At 45.3% G+C, this 21,393-nt stretch overlaps 1 long non-coding RNA gene across 1 annotated transcript; it reads right to left on the reverse strand.

Annotated features, from left to right (window-relative positions):
• Window positions 1–13,173: 13,173 nt before the first annotated feature.
• LOC108446936 lies at window positions 13,174–21,387 on the reverse strand. The gene is made up of 3 exons (XR_001862279.1): window positions 20,460–21,387; window positions 16,579–16,640; window positions 13,174–14,512 (listed from the first exon to the last, which is right to left on the reverse strand). It is a non-coding gene; the product is annotated as an uncharacterized LOC108446936 (long non-coding RNA).
• Between the last annotated feature and the right edge of the window lie 6 nt (window positions 21,388–21,393).

Genomic DNA, 21,393 nt, shown 5'->3' on the forward strand with positions numbered 1-21,393 from the left:
CAGTCATAGGATGCACCCTACGGAGCGTGATTCTCATGACATTAAAGCCATGCTAGGGGTGTTGCGATTAACTTCTAATGAAGAGAGAAACGAACCTGATAAACACAGCATAAATGTTCTATGGAAAGGACAATAAAAATATCACATTTTAGGCAAGGTCTGACTCTCATTGAAGCCAAAAGAGTTGAATTCATTGAACTTATCCAAAACAGGAAAAAGAATTTATGACTGCGGAGGACGAAGAAACACTGCTGTGAGTCTGAGCCACTGAATAACTCCATACCACAGAAGAGATCCCCCAGAGTTTTGCAATAGTAACTGTTGTGTTACTTTGTGGAATTTTCTGATCCTTTGATAATGTTTCCTCCTTTTAACAGCAAAATCCACACTGCTTCTTGAAAGCTTTTAGAATATTTTTCCTTATGCTTTTATCCTAGAGAAGGCAGGACCACATTTAGTATTTAGGACAGGGAGCTGGCAATCTGGATTCTTTTCAGCTTTGTCACTAACCCGTGGTATGACTTTGATCTCCTCATTGTACGGCACCACTTGGAGAAGCCCTGGGGAGTCTCCTGTGCCTCAGAAAGGGTCCTGTCTGTGCCAACAAAGGCACTGCCTGTGCAAACCTGGCATTCCCAGCTCCTGCACTGGTTCTTTGCAGCCGGGCAAAACCCACTCCCACTCGCAGAGGCTCCTGGAGCTGTGCTGGGGCACAGGTCCTCAGGGTTATTTATGTGTGGTGCTTTCCCTCAGTCTGGGATCTCCATGGGGTTGTAACTCCACAACTTTGGCTTCACTCACCTCTCCCCCAAGGCCAGGCAAAGCAAGTGTTTATTTAGAAACAATTAAAATTGAACATTTAGATACTAGACTGGGAGGAAGTAAACAAGTAAAATGTAAAGTAAACAAATAAAAAATATTTCAATCCTGCCTTCATTTTTGCAGCCAGAGGCCAGTCTTTTAAACACTCTCCCCTGGAATCTCAAAGAATGCCCAGACGCTCAGGCACTGGCATCCATTAGTCCCAGGCCTGAACATACACTGTGCTCCAACCCTCTTTGGACAACCTCTTTGAAGTTCTCCACTCTTTTATTTCCTAAAATTAGGTTTTATAATATAAATTGGTCTCTAATTGACTTTTACCAAAGCCAGCAGCAATGGATATTTTAACAGTGGTTCCTCTGGGTTTAGACCTAATTGACCAGAAGGTGTGTGACCTCTATAAATACACCTCTGGCCCTTCCTGGGAACCAGGTGCCTTATTATTTCTGCCTTCCTTCTAGCCAGCCTGCTGGCTACTGCTTCCCACCCACTCTGAGCTGCTGCCTTTGTTTCTTTATACAGTTATTAGTCTTATTCAAGACACTGGTTGTACACAGATTCTATTAACTTATGACTTGTGGTGTTACCAGTTTCCTACAGAGACCTGTGTACGCTACTCCATATGAATATCGATTATCGATTGGTGACAAGTTGTTCTGAGGGGACCTGTCTGTGGGAGCAGTAATTCCTCAGCTTCATCCTCTCTCCAAGTTTCAGGCTAAAATTTTGAAAACCCCTCAAAACTGCTTCACTTTTAGTGCCTGCCTTGAAAGGAGTCACTGAGCACCTCGAGGTTCAGTTGGCCGAGCTTGACTTTGGGAGCTTGGGTTGAAGTGAGGCAGCTGCCCCCGGGTACCTCGAGATCCCCCTGCTCGGATGTGGGGTGCTTGCTCTGGGGGATGTGCACTCTGGAAACAACAAGCTAAATAAAAACATGGGCTTTTTGTAAATGCCTTCAACTTTAAAGTGGAACTTTCAGTTTCTAAAGGCTGGCAGGGAGTTAGTTTTGAGTCAGTCTTTGTGTGGTCATTTTCTTTCTGGAATGAGTGTGTTCTTGCACAGAATTACACTAAAATGTGTTGTCGAGAGACATTGTCTTTTGTTTCCATGAGTTTGCAAATATTCCCAAACAAGTTTGATGTAAGCCAGAATGCCCCAGCTTTTATCTTGCCGAATAAAAGCATCTCCCTGAACACCACAAGCCCTCGGCTCGCTCGGAGCTCTGGGAGCTGCCGGAATGAGCACATTCCTGACCTGACAGTGCCAGGCTCTGTGCCATGGCCCAGGCGAGGTAGTTTACAGCTGCTTCAGGGGGTCTCCCTGCAGTGCTGCCACAACACCATGTTGTGATGAGACTTTAATGAACTTTCTAAACTGCCTGAATTCCTCTGATGAAGGGCATTATATGTGTACAGTTTGTTTGTATTGTTGCCTAATTATGAACAGCAATTAAGACTTCACACCTACAATTTGTATTCACAATTTGTAAAATTTCCTTGCCCGGAGTTCTCTACCACTGCTGCCAAAAAGGTGTACAGCAAATTTTATTCTTTACCCCAGTGCCGTAGAAGAAAGCTCTTCATCAGCCTCACGTCTCCAGCTGGCAGCACAAAGGCCCAGACCCGAAGCTGCTGACTCAAAGCCACTGTGGCTTACGTGTCCCTTAGCAGGGCTTGTCCACACCTCAGCCAAGAGAATGGCAATGACAGTGCCCAGGCGTCCAGCACACACCACCAAGCCTGATCCTGCAGATCCCCAGACCAGGAGTGACTCTCCCACAGGAGCGGGCCCGCCTGGGGACTGCCACTGCTTGCAACACTGCAGGGAGGGGATTTTCAGGCAGAAAATGAGTTGTGTGGGTGCATTCTTGTGTTTATTCAATCCTGCACTCCCCAGGTACCATCAGCTGTTGGTGACCTTCCCAGGAGCTGGCACTGTGTGGGACTTCATCGTGTTCCATGCAGCAGTCCTAATCCATTTAACTGTGTCCATACATATCCCGAAATGATTGGTGGAATGGGGAACACACTGAGCACATTTATACACCTCTAATCTGCAATTTAGTTGTACTTTAAAAACATTGCTTTGAAAACAGTTCTCTTGGGGAAGGATAAAGCCAATGCTATTTTTTTTGAGCTTTTCTCCTGTGCTATTAGGTTGGGTGGGGTTGGGCAATCCGTGAGCGGGAGGGAGCAGCAGGAAGGAGCAGTCAGTCCAGCTGTTAATGGCACTGTTTGGGGAGCTCACAGCGCTGTGCCACAGCAGCCAGAGCACAAATGCCTTACCCAAGCGTGGCAGTTACTCATGGAAGCACTTACCTTGGAGCCACAGGGACTGACCAGGGGCTCTGCGCTGTATTATTAATTTTGTTGCTGATTCTGTGAGTTGTGATCAGAATCAGAGGCAAACCAGAACATGGCAGCATTGTTTGGACAAACAGAACAGCACCAGTCCTTCCTTCATGGATGCATCTCCTGGAAAACACTCATTTTCTGACTCTGCTGGGGATTTTTGCAACAGTATCTAGGAAATATATTCGAATGGGAATGTCTCCAAATGGTGACTATAACATGAGTATAAAGTATTGTTAATAAATTAATTGGCTTTGGGTTTTTTAGCTAGAAAAATAAACCCAGGCTCATGTTGTTTGAGTGAAACTCAATTCAACATGGGCAACATCAAGAACACAACTAGGATAAAAACTACCACACAGTAAATCAAAGAACAAGGAAAGTACAAGGCTATTAATGCTTTACTATAACATTCCTCACAGCCTCTCTGCACTGTGGAGAACTGCAAGCCAACATTTTTCAACTGTCCTAAAGAATGTGAAATGTAAATGTTTAGAAGAATGTTTTTGTGCCAAGCTGAGAGTGATCATAAACATCAGCTTCTAATAGAAACATTTTCAAAAGATGCGCTCTGGGCTGCCAGCTTTTGAGAGCAACACCATGTAAATTAGGTCGGAGTCTCCTTGGATTCTTAACACTCCATTGCTGCCTTTTAGTTGCCAAAAATTGCTGGATTGATGTTATGTTTGAATTTAAAGTATGAACTGCAACCGTATTAAATATGCTGCTTAAATGTCGTGTGGATAAACAGCAAATCACCTGCCTGGGATTTGTTTTGGGGACAGGCCTAAAGAAAATCTTGAGGGAAAAGAACCACTGTTTTAATTATGAGCCTTTATTTCTGTGGCATCACGGATGTGCCTGGTGTTTTGCTGCCAAGTGGGGTTTATGGGCTCGCTGCGATGTGACTCTGCCACAGCTAATGATACACTGAGAGCAAAGCGTGGCTGACTCCTGAGTGCAGCCACCCCACCCTGCGCTGGGAGCTCTCTGCACATCAGGGAGGGGACAGTGCCCATCCACCTGCACGTGCTGAAACTGAAACCAGGCTCTGACAGCACACTGCTTCTTCACAGGAACCTCCTCCATTAGTTATCATCAGCGAATCTTAGCCAAAATGTTCAAATCTAGGAAAATTAAAAAGTCTTGGGAACTATAACTAGTTTCAGCTGACTGGTTTGGTGATATCGCCCTGAGATTCTGAACAAATTTGCATTTTGTAAGTGAAACATTTTAGCTTTGGGATTTAGAGTTTCCATTTTAGTTTAGTGCTAAATTATATTTCAGAAACTTTAAAAGCAAAATTAAATTTCTGGATCAAAGTGTTTCCTTATGAACCAAAATACGTTTTTTGTCACTGCTGCTAATGAATCCAGTTTAGTGTCTTGTTAGGAGAAAGAGCCATCTCTTATTACAACTCAGAGCATCTCCTTACATAATCAGTGAGAATGAGCAGGAGAGGGGAGAGAACCAGTCAAGCCTCACAGCGCAGAAAGGTGGGAAAAGGACTGAACAGCAGAGAGTCAGAGGATGTGAGCTGTGCTTGCAATGAAATCACTGGGAATTTTGCCATGAAAGCAGAACTGAGTTGTTCTTTCAGGTATGAAAAGTGCTGTCAATGACAAACACAGAACTCTCATCAAGAGCTTAGGACAGGAAGCTGTTTTCTTCCAGGGATGAGCCAAGAAGCTGCAAAAGCTGGGTCCCTAAACTTGTGTGTTCTAGCCAAGCCTTGACAGAAGCCTTGCTTCCAGCATCCCCTGAGGGTGTCTTTTAATTCCCACTGATATCTCTTGCAGTCCTTCCATCTCTCTCTTGATTTCTACTGGCCTTCCTTCTCTTTTGCATCTCCTCAAGGACTGCACTGTAATCTAAAGCATACAGGAGTCAGAGGATGTCTTTGCACTGTCTTTACTAGCCTCTGAATCAGAGCAGAGAGGTCACAGTTCTCATGTTCATAATCTGTTTTGCAGATAAATCAGGATATTTTGCTATTGTTTTGATTTGAGCCTCAGAAAGCCCTGGAAATAACAGAAACAACAAATAGATAAAACAAGGTTCATGCCAATGGGAAAACCAAAGCAGGTTATATGTGCCATCCCAAAACAAACAGGTCTTGGTGCAGAACTAGGAATGAAAGTCCTGACTTCCCTCCTTGTGATGTACCATTTGATCATGCTAACTCCCCCAGATTATCATAGAATTGTGGAAAGAGTAACATCCAGCAGAGACCAGCTCTGCCTGGCTCCTTTGAGCCTGCCAAGGCTGTTGGGATAGCGAGGGAAGGGACAGACAATTCATTTTAAGAAGGTTTTTTTTCCTCCTTTTTGTCATCTTCTTTGTGGCGCTTTGTGAAATGCCGGGAAGGAGCAGTACAATGAACAGAAAATGTTCCAAGGAAACCAGGCTGCTCCATGCCATTGCCCAACCAGCACCCAGTGTGCCAACCACGGAGCTTTGCATGGGAGCGTGGGACACACATGGGGACTGTGATTCTGCTGGCAGGAGGCCTCTCTTCCCCTCTGAATTCACAGAGTAGAGACAGGGCAGAGAACCAGAGCCTCTCCGTGCCTGGCTGAGGCTCTCCCTCACGCCAACACAAATGCAGGTGCAAAGTTATCAAGTCCAGAACTTTTTTGCACAATTTAGAGCCATAAAATGGAAGCTGCCTTTGAGCATTTGGCTCTTCCTCTCTTGCAAGTTTGGGCCGGATGCAAAAGAGGACTTAAGCACTTACAATTCCATAGGTTACTCCCTGTTCAGGATAACATTTCTTCCAGTACCAGCAGCTTTATGTCTGGACATGCCCAGAACTGCTGGATCTGAGCAGCTTAGTGCAGAGTTCCCACCTCAAACCCACTGCGATCCTCGCAGAAGGAAAGGAACGTCCCTTTTCTCAAGACAGCCAGATCAGGAATATTCCAAACCTAATGCTCACCAGCAGGACCAGCCCCCTCACATGGTGGCAGCTGCTTCCCTTTAAACCTGAGCAGGCAGGAGAGGCACAATGGGGCCGGGGGGGTTTGGTTTGCACTGAAAGTTCAGCACAGGGAGAGTCCTGGGCTGTTTGGCGTGAGGGGCCAGCTGGGATTGTCTGGGAGAACTTGCATTCACCCCAGGAGTGGGACTCGGAATCCGAACATTTCCAACACAAAGAAGCAACAAAAACTCAAGGCCCTTTCAAGGAAAATATAAATGTAGTGAATTAGAACAAAACCAAAACAAAACCAGAAAAACAACCAACCAGAAACACACACCACCAAAAAACTGAAGAAACCACAGTTATTGTGCTGGCTAATATCATGAAGACATGATGGTACTTGCAGCTTCCTGCTTGGACCTGGCTTGCTCCAAAGTTATTTTGTGTGTTAATCCTGTGGTTTAGATGATGAAGATTAGGTCTGAGTGAGCTGGTTCAGATAAAAGGGGGAAAGGCAGCAACCAAATCTTCACCCAAACTCCAACCTAAACTTTTCTAAGCTTTGAATAAAATTAAAAAAATGTATTACATTTTCTTTATTATTCCTTTGTTTTGCAATTGAGATTTTATTTGTAGGTACAGTTATTCATCAGCTATAGTTCAAAGCTTTGGAAGTCACAGTGCTGTGAGGAGGAGAGTGGTTATCCCTGCAAACACAAAAACACACATTCCAGGTTCACAAAAATATGTTTCTGCTGCCTCTCCTGAACTTGGCTTTTTAACAGAACTGGGTTTTTTAATCCTAGTTACTGCTTCCAGTGCAACTGCCACCATACCATGCAAGTTTCTGCCCAGTTTTGGTTTCTGTGCATCTTGGCCTGGAATATTCAGTTACAGATTTTCTGATAAAGATTCCAGCTAACAGCCAGCAATTTGGCCAGTGTTCCTCAAAAAAATAGGAATATAAAATTGTGTTCCAAAACCTAAACGGAAATGTGTGAGTGGTTGACTCTCAAAAAAAACCCCGAACCCAAAACTAAACAAACAAGAGCTGCCAGCTGCTTGGCAATTTTGAAAATTAAAATTAAAACTATGTTCTTTTACTTTACTACGTAATACTTTTCCGTACCTATTTTTAAATGTTTGCCTCAGCCAATAGCACACTTTAGTGCTTGATTAGCACACATTTGGCACGCAGAGCACCAGGGAAAAACACACTTACTCCATTTATTCTCAAGCTGGACAACTCTTTGCAGATGTCCAATACATGCACAACAAAGCCAGTATTTGCTCCTGTGCAAAAACACCGGGCACATCAGTACAGCTCTTGTAGCTACTGGCCTCATCCTCATGCTTGCAAGTCCCAGACAGATCTTGGCAGCTCCTGGGGTGCCGGGCAGCACCCTGCACACCCTGTGGACTTGCTGTGAGCCCATGGGTTTGAGGGCACAGTGGGGAATTGGGCTGTAGGAATATTGTCCGTGGACATTTCTGTTCAGAGAATCCACTTTCCTGTGTTACAGTCCATTATAACATAGCAAGTGCAGGAAAACCTGCTGGATATATCCCACAAGGGATATATATCCTGTAAGGAAGGAGCTGTGGGGGCCAGGTCACCACAACATCAGCATTTCACAAGGCTTGGTCCTTCCAAGGTGCAGGCACATAAATGAGATGCTCAAATTGGAGTCTGGCTTCCTCACTGTGCCACTGGCAAGAGGCAGGTGCCTTCAAAAAGAGATTGGGCTTCCCAAATGGTAAGGAAATGAGGCTTCTAACAGTTCAGTAGGATTAATCCAAGCCTTCCAGCCCTAGAGCCGAGTAAAGTGTTGCAGGAGGGTACAAGACTGTGGGAAGGGCTGTGTGGAGACTGCTGCTCACACCTGCAGTCACTGATTCAGGGTGGGCACAAAGGAGGGAGCTGCTTTCTGTGCCAGCTGTTTGTGCAGTGGTTCAGCCAGGATATATTAAAAATGGGATGAGTGAGCCAGCTCCAGAGAGTGGCTTCCATCATCATAAACAAAAGAGGCCTGGCTTAACATTTGAACTTTCTGAGTGCTTATTCTAATTCAACCACAGAATCTTCTGAGAGTTCAGCCATCACTAATTAAGACCTGCAACGATTTATCTGTGGTTCATCCATGCACTTGGCAGCTTTTGCTTCAGAGGGACTGAGCACTGAAAAGTGTCAGTGCTGGGAATGCCACTCAGAGGAGCACAGGGACCAACCAACTCCACACCTTTGTGTTAACTCTCTTGCCCCTTCCAGAGCTGGGAATGCTTCTGTGTGGCCTCAGATTTAGGGTGAAAACAAATAATCCACTTCAAAAATAAACTGCCCTAGGAAGCGTCTTTGAAAAATTTTAATGCCAAATTACAAAAACATAACATGCAAATGTAAATAATTTCCCCTGCAATGAATGCAGGAAATAAAGAAGTGGTATAAACAGCAGGGAATTGGACAGATCTGTTTTATTCCCTTCCTCCTCCATCTCCCCCACAGTGTGATTTCATAAATGTTAATGAAAAAGAAAAGGAATAACACTTGTCTATTAATTTTTCTCATTCTATTTTCTGATCATGCTTAATTGAAAAGTGTTTTGGGGTTACATTTAGTCATATATATGGCTGTTTGAGGCTTTTATTAGCCACGATTCATTCTGCATATCAGCATAATGTGGAGCTCATGCCTTCAGTCGGTGTCTGTTCCATGATGCTCAGTTATCTGCCTGCCCCGAGCTATCCGGGGGGATGGATTTGCATGGACACTGATCCCCTATGGAAGAGTATGCCAGGAATGACCGGTCTGGTACTACCTGGCCAGGTGAGGTTCCATTCAAATAATGCACATGCCACCACAACAATTCAGATCAAAGGTCTGCCTTTCAACAGAATTCAAATGTAAGGACTTCTAAAGCAATTTTAGCAGTTGGCTTTACAAATGAACTTATGTCAGCTGCTCTGTATGATGAGTGACTAAATTACTTCTGTATCTAATCTTATCTCACTATCTGTCTGTCTGTTTTTCAGCATTTCAGTGCCCATCACCACATTATCCAGGCGCCACCATAAGATTAAGAAGCTCTGCAGTGACATTCTCAACATGGTCTGTTCAAAGGTCATTAGCAGAGCCTTTCACACTGGAAAAGCCTGGAGGAGAGTACGGAAGTGAGCCTCAGAAGGAGAGGAAAAGGAAAAGGAGGCAGCAACTGCTGGAGCCTTTGTGGTTGTGCTCATCCCATGTGGATCTGCTCAGCGGTGCTGGAGTCCAGGGACCTCGTGGAAGTGGCCTGTCTGCTGCTGCAGGGACTGTCACACTTGTACACTCCCGGCACCTCGCACATTGGCTCACATGGCCTCGGCATTGCTGTCCCTGTGCTCTCCTCAGTTGCCATTCCCATGCTGGGTCTTCATGATTTCTGTGTGTTCCAGCCTCAGAGCAGGATATTTCTCTCAAAGATCCCAAGTGCAGAGCAGGCACTGCAGTTCGGGAACCACCTTCTCCAAGAGAATATCTTAGTTAAGTTTTATTTTCCTCACAGTAGGCAAATCCTCCCAACTCTGTGTGTTTGAGGAAGCCAGAAAGGGTGGTTTTCAATGTACACAAAGCTACATAGGACCCGTGGAATCAGGAGAGATGACTTTGTCCCAGGAATCCCAGTCCTGCTCCCACTGATGCCGTGGTGTCTCCAAGGACAGTCTGGGACCTCGCGTTCCGGGGAGGTGGCACTGCCCATCCATCCCCTGGTGCTGCTGCTCCCAGCAGATACTGGTAAGTGAAAATGTGCCAGAGCTGTTTTTTCCAGTGGTGCCGTTCAGAAGCCAGGCTCAGTCCCGAGGGGCCAATGGCAGTGTGCTGACGTGTTGCTCAAACAAACCCTGGAGTCCTTTGTGCCCCTCTTGGTACAAAAGCAGCTGGGATTTACGCTGGGGGATAAATAGGTGGCTCCAAAGTGAGAAGGAAAGAGCCAAAGTTGGAAGCTAACCACAAAACGTGGGTGTAAACGATTACCAAAGGCTTCCAGTAACTCTGCTATCATCAGAGACTGGCTTTATGGGTATGGCCTCAAGAAGTTTCCCTCCACTTAATTAAAGAGGCAGATAAGTATCTAGGTGGAGTGTGCAGATAGGTTCTGAATGAGTTATCCACTAAGGCTGGTTCGCTGCACCTATTGTTAAAGCCAGAATATAATATCAGATTAATGCATTATATTTGCCTATTATAGCACTATGTCATCATTATATGACATGTTATAATTAAAGCCCTGCATTAGAAACAAAACTATTTGGCTTGGGATAAGTTGCCTTTATGACTTCTGTGGTTATGATTTCCTCCTTTTCTTAACCCCTTAAAACTGCATAATATAGCTATTTGTAGCTGTATAAAGAAAGTTTCTAGTTTCAGATTCTAATCTCAGGTAATTCAATGTAAATAAAGTCAAAATCTGGCACATAGTCTTTTCCTGTGTCAGAATATTTGCTAGTAGAGGGAAATCCACGTTGGTTGTGTTAACAGAATCCCAAAGATGGGCAGATTAAAGAAGAGGGTGCCTGACTGGCCATTTCTCCCAGTCGTCCCTCAGCTGTCCCTATCAGCTCCTGGGTTTGTACCATTCCCCAGGACTTTTCAGGAAGCCACTTGGCAAACTCTCACTCTTCCTTTTCCTTCCTGGAACTACACAAGGAAAACTTGGTTCTTAGAGCAGTTTCTGGCCGCAGCTGCCGGGAACCCAGCGCTCCCAAATGCAAACCTGGAGCATGGGTGTGGGATCGCTGCCTCACTGAGATACAGCTGCGATTACAGCTTGGGTAACTGACTATGCTAATGTCTTTAATTAGCCATTTGCATATGCACGCTTTTCAATTTCAGTAGTTGGTGATTCATGCGGGTAAGTGCCAACCTCAGCCTTGCTGTCAGATTGAGGCAGAGGGTGCCAGCAGTGCCCCGTCCCCCACACCAAACGCACAGAGCAAGGGCCGTCACCAGGCGAGGTGCAATTCCCAAAAAGAGCCAGGCTGGGGCTGCTGCAGAGGCAATTCTGACAGGGCACTGAATCTTCCTGCTGCTCTTTGGAGCAGCTATTATCCAATATTTTGCAATGCTCTTATATAAATCTAATTGATGTCTTTTATGTTACTGACTGAAGTGTGCACTTGTTTGGCTTGGAGATGACCACCTTAATGAGGGTAATGACAAGGGACCGCTGCCAGTAGCCAGGGGCAACATCCCACTGTCCCAGTCAATCCCTTGGTGAGAGTTTATTCTGTTGCTGCAATGCTGGTAATTCAGTCATTTTCTTCCTGATTCACGGTGACCTTTCCCCTGGACTTGCAGAGAGCTGGATTTGGCCTTGGAAATTGGCTTGTGCACCAGGAACTGTTTTGTCATTTCTGTTTCACTGGGAAATGTGCATTCTCTTCCCTGGGCAATTTCTCCCATGGGGGAAGGCCCCAAGTGTAAGTGCCAGATGTGTCAGATCATCAGTCTGGGGCACACACACGCCTGATGGAGCTGCTGGAGACACATTTTTAACATTTCATCTAAAATAATAAAATTCCTACAGCAAGAAGTAGAGAAGTAAAAATAATAATATGCAAAAATGTGATTTTAATTTTTGCCTCGAGAAGTTATTTACCTGGCTTCTTCCACTGGTCCTGTGGCCACTGCTGAAGGGAAATTCCCCTCTCTGCTGTCACTCACCTGGGTAAGGCCCTGAACCCCCCCCACCGAGGCTGCTCCGGCAGGGGCTGCGCAGGGTGACCCAGGGGGATGTGCTGGGCCACACTCGGTGTCCTTTCCAGTGCTGCTGCGTTCTCTGCTCTGCAAAACCCTAAACACTACAAAACACTGCTCATTTCTTCGAACATTTCCATCAGCCTCTTCAAGGTGCTTTTATGAACCCCCGTCAGCGCTTTCCCATACTGACTGATGAGGCAGGTCTGAGCACGGGGAGGGTTTATTGTCCCTGAACACTGAGTGAACTGTGGCAGGATCCACCAGCACTGGGAACTGCAAACTGTCAGAGGAAAGGGCCTTGGCAGGACAGTGCTGAGGGCTCAGTGCCACTCCGTGAAGGCAGAGCTCAGTTTCAAGGTAGAAAAGGGAAGATGCTATCCATTTCTGAGGGTGATCTTAAATACCTTGAGATTATGAGGCAGGATAAAAATATGGCCTCTGCAGAGGTTGCCTAAGGAGGGACAGGCTGCTCTACTGATTGGGGGAAAAAATTACTTTCTAATAGCATCTGCCTATTTTACATACATAATGAGCCAAACTCTGTGTGGTCAAATTACTGTCTGGGAAGTGTTTGGAGTGAGGGACAGTTGTGCTTCTGGCCTTTACAGTAACCAATATAACCCTGAGAGAGAGAGCAGAGTGGAAAAATAGAACAATGTCTGCCTCAGTCTGCAGAAACCAACAAGTAACAAACCCAAGAGGTCCATTTTGCCTCTTCATTACAGGAATCTGTGGATCAGAAGATTAGGAGGGCACTAACTGAGAGCACAGCTACTACCTTGATTAGCAGTTTCGGAGTCTTGTAAAAGCATCTCATTTTGCTCTCCCAAGCAGGTGGCACTTTGCTGGCGGGTGGAGCCTAGGAAAGGCTGAGCACTGTTTTTTCTTTCCCCACACCTGCTGCCAGCTGGAATGGTGGAGTCACTGCAAGGACAGGGTGCTGTGGGGGGCTGCAGCCCCCTGCCCAGCCCTGCTCCAGGGGCTCTCTGGAAAACAGGCACTGCTGAAAGGGCACACGAGCACGTGAGGAGGGATTTGTCCCTGAGCTGCTCTGAGCTGCAGAATCCTGCCCACCCCCTGCCTGTCTGGGCAAGGTCAGGCATCCCACAGAGTCCCTGCTGTCCCCTGCAATCCCTGCTCTGTGTTGAGGCAAGGTTTTGCCTCTTTAAAAAAAAAAATAAGGAAAACATTTTTGCTTTACCTGTCACAGTAAACTGTCTCTCATCCCAGTAAAGCATTCCTAATTGGCAGGATTTAGAGACTGATCATTTCAATTTATGCCCAGAACAGGTAGGGCAGCAACGAAAGCCTCTCCCACCCAACCCCACCCCTTCTCACCAGTGTGCCTCAACCCTGCCCTGGAGGGACCACCTGGAGGACTGAGCAGGGAGTTCCCTCCTCTGCGCAATAAAAAGGCCCCATCCTGCAGTAAATACCAGGCTGAGCTCATTAATAGTCAGTGTCCCTCTGGTCACACAGCTCCTGCAGGGCTTGTGCAGAGGAGCACCTGCTACTGAAGTCCTGCAGGACCAGGAGCTATTTCCTAAGATTCTGCCTTTAAGACTTGGCGGAAAACACCAGAGTGAAATTTTCACTTCATGTTACCCTGAGGTCAGTGGGAAAATAGTCCATTGGCTGTTGGAAATGGTTCCCATCACTGCCACAGCTTGCAACACCCTTCCCAGCACTGTGGGCTGGTGGGTATCGCTTCCTTCTTCCCAGGCACCTTCACCACAAGCGGATTTGCCTCCCTGTCGTTTTTGCCAATCCCTTTCCAATCTGCCAGCCTTGCTTGAGAACTGTGTCCCCTACAACCAGGCACAGGCCTGTATGACAAGAGGATTGAGCCCCTTGTTCCCACCTACTGTGAGCGCCCCATCCTTCACAAGCCAAACTCCACAGGAGCACTCCCTTCATTTTGGGGGAAGGCACAATCAACCCATATTTGTTATTGACAGAGGAAGAACTACCAAGGAGTATTAGATTTCCCCATAAAGTGGGAGCATCTACTCCTGTGAATAAAAAGCTTTTCAAAAATAGAAACTAAACCCAAGCACTGTACAAACTGGGAGCCATTAGCAAATCAGGCTTCTGCAATTGCAGAGCTAAAATACAAATAACATTTTCCAGTAGCCATTAGACTCGCTCAGATTGCCCAATGCAGGCATCACTGCTTTTCTCAGCATCTGCTTTATCAGTTGTCTTCCACCCAGAGAAGTCCATGGCTCTTGGCAGCAGCTCCTGCTGATGTGCAGTGGGTTATTGCTCAAGAGCCCTTTGATCAGCAGCCAGGCCCTATCACACCGTGCTCCGAAGCAGTGGCTGCCAGACCTGGCCAGCACGAAAGCTGGATGGGCTCCCCAAGTGCAGGAGGAGGAAATCAGGATTCCTTTGGGCCTGCTGGAGTGCATCTCATTCACCATCTCCCTGGACAGCCAGATTTCCCGTCATGTTTCCCGTGCCACGGCTGCGCCCCGGCGGCGTGACCCCGAGGCCAGAGCTGCCGGCTCTGCCGGCTGTGTCTCGGCACATCCAAACCGTGGCAGCTCCTGTGCAGCACTGCTTTGCTGTGCTTGGCTGCAACACACACTCAAGTACTTCGTTGAGCTGGAGCCCACAGGAGCTGTTGGAACACAGGCTGTATCCCACTTGTCAGATGTTTTGGTGGTTGAGGTTTTTTCCCTGGGAAATGCAAAAATGCCGAAGCCACTGTCATCTCCTTTCGCACAGCAAGCAACAGCCAAATCAGCTCTCTCAAATTTGAAAACACAAGAAATGAAAGTGCCCAGAATTTGCCAGGGCATGTGCTGTAAAACTGAGCAAGGCACAAAAATTTTCCCAGAGACACCATGATCTCAGATCCATGTATATACAGATCCATGTAAATACATCCCATGTAAATACAGATTTATGCATTTATCATTACTCATGCCAGTAATAATAGTTCCACTGAAATCACTACAGCTACATGTATAAAATGAAGCACATGTGTAAGATCAGGATCTAAATATGGAACAGGCAAATCCACCTGCAGCTATGGCAACTGCACCTGGAACTGCAGATGCACATACCTGCATGAGCCTCTGTTATGTTTAGGGGCTAACTGATAATACAAAGATATATGAAAATCTGGTGGGAAAGGCAGGACCAGAAACTGTCTCTTTCGTTCCAAAGCTCAGTATTTATCCCTTGCATGTTAATTTCTGTCAGTGTTCTGTACTCATTAACTCTGTAGCTCTGTAATTTGCTTTGAAAGGGGTTGAGGACACCATAGCTGTGTTCAGACATCAAGGCCTTCTGCCATCTCTCCTCCTCCTTCAGATCTGGGGACTCAACCCAGCAATCAGCACTATTCTTAACTTCAAGCACAGAAATGTTTTGTGCCACCCTGAGTGGTCATCAATAACTCAGCAGCAGGAGAGCAGCCCTGTGCAGAGATTGGGTTTCTTCACAGAGCTGGCACTGAGGCTGGCTTGTGTGCTTAAGTGAAGTGTTCCTGGCTGGGGGCCAGCTTGCATTCCTCTAAGCAACCAAACTCCTTGATAATTACTCCTTTTTTTTTGTAATTCTCCTCATCTCCCTGTGCCAAGTTATCCCACAGATGTTCTGCTCCTTGTACACTGAAGTGTTAGACACGCTAAAGTATCTCAGTAAGTTACATTCTTGGTTTGCTTTCTGGCCTTTTGCATTGCAAAAAGCAATAGGGACAGGAGCTGAATTTTACTGTTCCAGAACACCTGGGCTCAGAATCCCTGTCAGAAACATCCACCCCCGAGTTGTGTGTGGATGGCAGAGGCTGGGGGAATGAGCAAAACTCTGTTTCTGCTGGAGCCACTGCGCCCCTTGTGCTTCGCAAACCGGCTCCAGGCACTTTCTCTCGTTCTTGTGATTCCCTTCCTCGGCTGTTGCAGCCAAGTAATTGTTTCATCATGTTGCACTGAAATTGTGTCCCATCGTGTCACCATCACATTCATTTCTCACACCAAAGCTCCTCTGTTCACTTACAGAAAATCTGTCCCAAAGCATCTGTGGCCCCCAGGCTGGGGTGAGGAGGGAACACGGCAGGTGAGGCTCAGAGGGGTTTTTGCTTGGTTGGAGACTGTGATTCCTGTCACTGTCATTTCTAGGCACCACCAGTGAGCTGCTCACCACAGCATTAATGAGCTGCTGTTGCAATACACTGGCAAAGCCACGGTATTTATAGCAAACAAACAAGTCTGGGTCCGTGTGGGGCTGGGGACCAGAGCCTCCCGGAGCCTCCCTCCGAAAGCTCCGTTCTTTCCAGAGGTGTCAGCACTCGAGCCCATCAAAGCTAGGGCTGCTGGCTGAGCCAGCACTGTTCTAGCCTCAGTTCATAGAGGATTCATTCTACAAATTGCATGAAATTAGGAGACCTAACTGAAACCTCTGATTAAATACCCTGGACTCTGCTTTGATAGCTGTGGAATGTGTGAGACAGGAATCCCAAAGGCAAGAACCAAGTGGACAGGACAAGGTGAAAACCAGATGTAGATCACAGTCTTTCTTAGCATTTAATTAGCTAGAAATTATTATTTGAATTTATTATTATTTATTATTATATTAATAATTTCCACAGCAAATACATTCTGGGGGCAAGTTTATAACAAATGAGGGTTAAATTTGGCACTACTTTGTGAAATCGTGGCACCTGTCAGAAGGTTTGGAATTAAATATGTCCCTGTTGTAAATGCAAATCAATTATCTTAAGCAATTATTAACCCACTTACCCTCATTTTGAATTCCAGCCCTGTAGTTTCTCACATCCAGGCAGATCTATCCTCCAGCATGTCTAGGAGGGAAGAAAAGCCTTTTATTCAAAACAAAACATTTGAACCACTGAGCAGGTGGGGAAACGATCACAAAAAGCAAGTTGGTTTCCAATGGAGTTTCCAATTCCCGGTAGATCAAATGGAGCACATTTAGGGAATGTGGGCCCTGCCAGCCCTGGGAGCTGCAGCGCCTGGGCACGGACTGTGCCGGCGCCACCCCCGCCCCCAGCACCGTTCCAAAGAGAAACTCTCCTGGGGTTTCACGTAGTTTCCCAGCAGGCAAACACAGCACCAAAATTTCACGTGATCCTGATGGCAATCCAAGGCTGGATCTAATCTTTTTAGGTCTTTACACACTCACCATAGGCCGTGCTGCTCGTCTGCCCAGGCTGGGGCAAAGCAGCTTCAGCTCACATGAAAGAATCAGGAACTTCAGAAAAACCTCAGGATATTGTCCAAGTGTAGAGTTTCTACCAAAGGTTAGCTTTGTTTTGTGAAGAATAAACTTTCAGACTATGTTTTGGGTCCCAGTGAAGTGTTAAATAGGAACTTAGTTCTTTTAATGATTTCACTTGTCTGTTCAGCAAGTGTCTCTCAAAAGTGACCTAATTCCCCACAGATTTAATGTATTGGTTTAGCCACATGGTTTTATTTTTGCTTTATTGATTGATTGAAAAAACGTGTTCAGAGTTTGAATGTAACTGTTTCCTTGGCAGTAGCAAGTATATCCCTAGTTTTGCTTGGATTTCTTATTTAACATATTAGGACCCTTTCAACATCTATGCATAGGTTTAAATTTTTCTTCACACTTCATGTTAGTATTTGAGGTTTGGCCTAAAATTCTGACTGTTAAGCATCTGTGCAGACATAAAGAGCAAAAGTCAAACACTCACAAGAGTAGTAATAATTTTTTTTTAATTAGCTATCAGGAGCAAAAAGAATTAGAAACAAATTCTATTCCAAATTCATTCCCCCCTTCTACCCTATAACCATCTCTAACCAGACCAAATTGAATGCAGAGATCTGCTTTGGACTCACGTTGTGTCACTGGACAAATGTGAGACAAGATGATGGCTATTGAGCATTATCACTACAAGTAACGGAAGAACGTGTGTGATTTGGCCTCATGTACAGCTCTTCTCTTTATGAGAGCAGATACGGAGTTGCTTTGACTTTTATTCTGGTCACAGCTAATGAAACATTGCCTTAAAACTTGTGTGAGAGTCACGTCATGTTTTTACACCCATCCACACCGATGACAGTTGCTCACACAATTAAACTGCAAAGGTAAACATTGTGCACAAAGCTTTTTCCAGGCTCTAATTTATGTATTCAAAGGCTACTGCAGGATTTCAGTGAGGAAAAACCGAACTGTTACCAAATGTGGTTGAGTCTCCTGTCCAACAGCCCCTGGGTACACGTGTGCAATTTGGGTGATTTCTATTTGACAGAGGAGGAACAATTAGTACAGAAAGATGCATAAATTTTCCTGCATCTTCCAAGAGTCACCAATGGAAGGCAGTGGGAAAAGTGGAAAAGCAACACCACAGTGTCAGATCAGAGCTGCCCTGGGTTACTCATGCTTTGGGCAGATAACAGAGAGTGATAAATGAAGAACTGCTCACAAAAGTATAATTGTATTTTTAAATATATTTTTAAACTGCTACATATAATTTGTTTTGCAGAACTAAGCACTACTGAATTCAAACCTTATAAACCAGTGCTAGGTGCTTTGGAAAGGGGATGTCAGTGCCAAGGATTTACAGACTGACTTCTACAGAGGAAAAACCTCTGTTATTTTAGCAGCAGTAAGAAAGACCTGTAGAAATGAACCAGTGTAATACATCGTTTGAAAAAAAAAAAGATAAAAATAAAAAGCCCAAATGAAATTCTGCTTATAAACTTCTGTAAAATTGAGAACAGCTCTCTGGTGCCTAGAGCTTTCCGCATGGTTTGCCTACCACGAGTTGTCCTGAGTAGCTTCAGGAAGAGAAGCTCGGGAAGCCCTGTCCGAGGCCAGTTGAGACATTCCAAGTCCTGTTCTCAGCCAGCAGAATCTTATTTGTCATGGGAAACTAAATCAATATTTGGAGCTGAGATACTGTTTGGACAGGGATTTTCCAATCCTCCCACTGCAATTAGAAAAGGTATTTGGAATCTTTTGTCTACTTTAGTGCTTGGAATTTTCTCAGATACATTTACAGACTACTTTTTCCAGACTATTATTTTCTAGGAAATGTTTTAATTACAGGGGCTTTTTCATATGCTGTTTTAGAAGGCAGAGTATTTCATAACCTGCATGCATTTAATGGCACTACAAAGCTTTTACAATGTAAATTATGAGGGTAATACAAGATTAAGAATGAAGGATTGGGGAATTCTCTTTCCAAGTCTTTCACGGATTTCTTCTGAGGTTGGAGTAAAATTGGTGCATTTATGGCCTCAATTTTCCCATCTGTACAAAAAATCATTGCTGCACAAGGTTTCTCCTGAACTAGAATTCTGTCAGCTACCTTGGAATACAGCAGTAATTTAAACATCATTCTTTAAATTGCAGCAACGCCGCCCTGGCTCTCCTGCACTGGGGCAGGCAGGGTTTAAGGATGGGGATTAGCTCCTTCATGCCTGGTAGAGCTCTATCTCCAAAACTGGACTATTATTTAAACAGATATAAATACCTCCAGTACTTCTTATCTTTCAATCTACCCTGCCTTCCAGCCCCCACAAACTGAACTCTTGTTGGAAGCTTTGTTATTTAGAAAGAAACAAAAAACGTATCTGAGAACGTCTCCAGTCCTCCAGCAATTCCACCCTCGGCAGCGCTCGGCGCTGACTGGGAGCACTGCTTGTGAGTTTGGGTGACATTGTGTGGCCTCCAGCACAACAAAAAAATAGGATCTAATGATGTGGATAAGTTTCGTAATGATACAAATAGTAGAATAAACAGCCACAGGAGGCTGGAGTAATCATCGTCACGAGGGACAGCCAAGACAAGATCTAACGTCTATCCTGCCTGCAAGAACTTGAGTCATGCTAGTGCAGGAGCTAGCTCACCCAAGAAATCTATTTTAGGGGCTCGTAAAAACAACTGAACTGCACTGTACATATGAAAAAGCAAAGGGGGAAATCTGTATCAGGGCTAACCCTGCCCTGCTCGCTACTGCACAGCTCTGGGGAGAGCAGGGAATGTGCAGGGAATGTCAGGGAGGGCTCCAGCTGATGGACCCGCAGGAGGCTCGGATCTTAACACTCAAAAACAGCAGAACAGCTCTTTCAGTAGAAAACGTGTTTTGCTTAAAGAGACACTAGAAATAAGCAACAAACTTCAGATTTGTCCTGCAGCCCACGGCTGTTTGTGTGGAATGTATAGGAACAAATCCAAGGCCACTGTGTCTATGCTGAAACCCCCCTTTGTGCTCAACTGTCAGAGCACAGGCAGTAAAGGAGTTTCTTTCCCGGGGCACTGAGAATCTGGATCTAAAAACTTCATGCTTAAATTTGGCCTAGCAGGAAAATGGAAAATGCTGACTAAGACCTGATCTTTTGCCCAACTCCCTCCACGTAACCAGCCTGAGACTGTTCACTCCTTACAGACCTCGGCGCAGCAGGGATAACACAGCCGGGAGCTCTGGCAAGGCTGGCCTGTCCCAGCAGCGGGCAGAGCCTTGGATCTCCCCAAAACAAAGTTCTGGCCTGCTACAAACCTCCTCCTCCTCTGCCACCCCCCCCTCATCTGTCACTTGCCCCCAACAAACACCTCTCATCAGAGAATTGTATCTGCAGTTTTTAGAAAAATGTCTCCAGAGCAAAGGGAAGGGGGTGGTTCATGAGCCTCTCACCTGGTTGGGTCTCATGGGAGCTTCCCGAGCAATGCCTGAAATTACCGACATCCAACAGAAATGCTACTTTCTCATGTTTATTCCTGTAAACTACAAACATAAGAAATGCTGAATCATAGAGAATAGAAACTCTGTAAAGAAAAAAAAAGAAAAAACAAACACAAACAAAACCTCATTTTAGGCTTCCTCCCTTACTTTTTCTTCTTCCCTCCCACTTCAGACTTGGCGTTATTTGCCAAGCATTGGTCATGGTTTGGATAGCACATCTTGCTCTACACGTTCAAAACAGCATGAAGTGCAGAAAAAACCCCAACACAAACACCTCCTCCCCAAACAACACCCAAGCAGCAGCTAAAGCAGGTGATTAGAGGAAATAAAATGAGGCAACAAGAACTGGCTAAGGCTTCCAGCTCTGCTCTTTGCTGAGTTTCTCCTGGGGGTTTTGGGGTTTGGTTTTGGTTTTTTGGGTTTTTTTCCCTTTCTCTGAGTCAGAGAAAGCTAAAAGACCAACAAAAATCCCTATCCCTGATCACAGCATTGAGCCAGAATCAGCTGGAATTTCAACCCTGTGTTTAATCTAACTTTAAACATGCCTTCAAAATAAAACAAGCTACTTTTTTTTAACCTAGTCATAAAGTTTATTAAAATTGTTCATTAATGCTTCAAATGTAGCAAGAATGCATAGATCCCAAAATATACATATGTATTTTCTTATAGAAATAGATTATTCTTTATAATAAAAAAACTGTAGGAACATCTTTAACAGATTACTCAATCCATGACTGACAGTTACACGAGATTGCATCATGTACACAGCATTCCCAGCCATGCTTAAAGGATTGCATCACTTTGCCCTTGCTCTCCTCTCGCTCTTTTAAATATCCCAGCGCCCAGCAGAGCCCGCCCGGGCCGGGGCCGGGGTCCCTCCGCGCCC

Source organism: Corvus brachyrhynchos, unplaced genomic scaffold (assembly GCF_000691975.1).
Source record: "Corvus brachyrhynchos isolate BGI_N302 unplaced genomic scaffold, ASM69197v1 scaffold10, whole genome shotgun sequence".
Lineage (NCBI taxonomy): Eukaryota > Metazoa > Chordata > Aves > Passeriformes > Corvidae > Corvus > Corvus brachyrhynchos.